The sequence below is a fragment of the Mus musculus genome, chromosome 2 (genome assembly GCF_000001635.26).
Source record: "Mus musculus strain C57BL/6J chromosome 2, GRCm38.p6 C57BL/6J".
Classification (NCBI taxonomy): domain Eukaryota; kingdom Metazoa; phylum Chordata; class Mammalia; order Rodentia; family Muridae; genus Mus; species Mus musculus.
Genome location: NC_000068.7, coordinates 176202117 through 176204127, shown reverse-complemented (window position 1 = coordinate 176204127; position 2011 = coordinate 176202117). Strand labels below are relative to the sequence as shown.

The window sequence follows — 2011 nt, the reverse complement described above, 5'->3', positions numbered from 1 at the left end:
AAGTGGTAAACATAATCTGCACACGTGCAGGGGCAGTTTTCCCGCCATGTGTTCTGCCTTTCCCGTGATGACAACTGGGCCGATGGGCTGCAGCCAATCAGGGAGTAACACGTCCTAGGTGGAGGATAATTCTCCTTAAAAGGGACGGGGTTCTGGCACTCCCTCTCTTCGTCTCTTGCATTCTTGCTCTTGCTCCTGAAGATGTAAGCAATAAAGCTTTTGCCGCAGAAGATTCTGGTTTGTCGCGTCTTTCCTGGCCGGTCGCGAACGCGTGTAAGAGGATTTGAAGATGATTGTGATGTAGAAGGGCTTTAGAACATTGATGATATTCATAGAGTTTCTCTCCTGTATGTATTTCTTTATATATTTGGAGACCACTGCTTTGTGAGTAAGGTGTAAAAGGACATTGCTAACTTTCAAAAATCTCTCTCCTATACGTGTTCTTTTATGATTTTGTTCATGACTGCTTTTTGAAAAAGTATAACTACATTGGTTGAAGTCAAAGCATTTCTCTCAACTATATGTGCTTTTATGTGTGTAAAGACGATTGGTTTTCGAAAAAGCTTTACCACGTTGGTTACATTTAAAAGGTTCCTTTCTGGTATGTGTTCATTTATATACTTGGAGAACAATGCTTGCTGCAAAGGTTTTATAACATTAGATGCCTTCATTGAGTTTCTCTCCTGTATGTGTTCTTTCATGTCTTTTGAGGTTACCACTATGTATACAAGCTTTACCACATTGGTTACATTCATAGGGTTTCTCTCCTGTATGTGTTCGCTTATGTATTCGGAGGTGACCACTTCTTATAAAAGTTTTACCACATTGGTTACATTCATAGGCTTTCTCTCCTGTATGTGTTCGCTCATGTATTTGGAGATTACTGCTTTTTGTAAAGGCTTTACCACATTGTTTACATTCATAGGGTTTCGCTCCTGTATGTATTCGCATATGTATTTGGAGGTCCGCACTTCTTATAAAAGCTTTACCACATTGGTTACATTCATAGGGTTTATCTCCTGTATGTGTTCCCTTATGTATTCGGAGATGACAGCTTATTACAAAGGCTTTACCATAGTGGTTACATTCATAGGGTTTCTCTTCTCTATGTATTCGCTTATGTATTTGGAGGTCTCCCCTTCTTATAAAAGCTTTACCACACTGTTTACAATCATAGGGTTTCTCTCCTGTATGTGTTCGCTTATGTATTTGGAGGTCACTTCTTACAGCAAAGGTTTTACCACATTGGTTACATTCATAGGTTTTCTCTCCTCTTTGTCTTCGTTTATGTTTTTGGAAGTCACCACTTCCTGCAAAGGCTTTACCACATTGGTTACATTCATAGGGTTTCTCTCCTGTATTTCTTCGTTTATGTATTTGGAGATGACTGCTTATTATAAAGTTTTTACCACATTGGTTACAGCAATAGTCTTTCTCTCCATTATGTGTTCTTTCATGCCTTTGTCTAAGACTCTGATATGCAAAGGCTTTACCACATTGAATAAACTCAGAGGGTTGCACTGCAGTACAATTTCTTTCATGCCTACAAATACAATTGGCATACGTGAAATCTTTCTCACATTGATGGTACTGATGAGTCTTTTTATCTGTATGAATTTTTTTTTATAATTTCGCTTCATTGAAAAGAGCAATCTAATGTTATCATAATATGACTTTTACATTCAAAGGTTTTCTCCTTCATTATGGATTGTTTTACATCTTTGAGGATACATGGAATAGGAACAGTACTGATTATCTGGCTCACATTTATAGCATACTTTTAAAAGGTTATTCACATATTTGAAAAAAACAGGAAGAACTCTGCATTCACAATTTTTTTAATAATGAGAGTAATACTACATTTGGAACATGAACAAATGCAAACAGAAGAAAATTTCTACTACCCTAATTCTTATTGTGATTTTTCAGCAGTTTGAGTTGGTATTTGTCCCCAATAATGTTGGAAAACTAATTATTTATAAACTTATAGCACATTTAGAATGTCTACTCA

At 36.7% G+C, this 2011-nt stretch overlaps 1 pseudogene; it reads right to left on the bottom strand.

Annotated features, from left to right (window-relative positions):
• Nucleotides 1–346: 346 nt before the first annotated feature.
• Nucleotides 347–1091, bottom strand: Gm42249 (annotated as a pseudogene).
• Nucleotides 1092–2011: the final 920 nt, after the last annotated feature.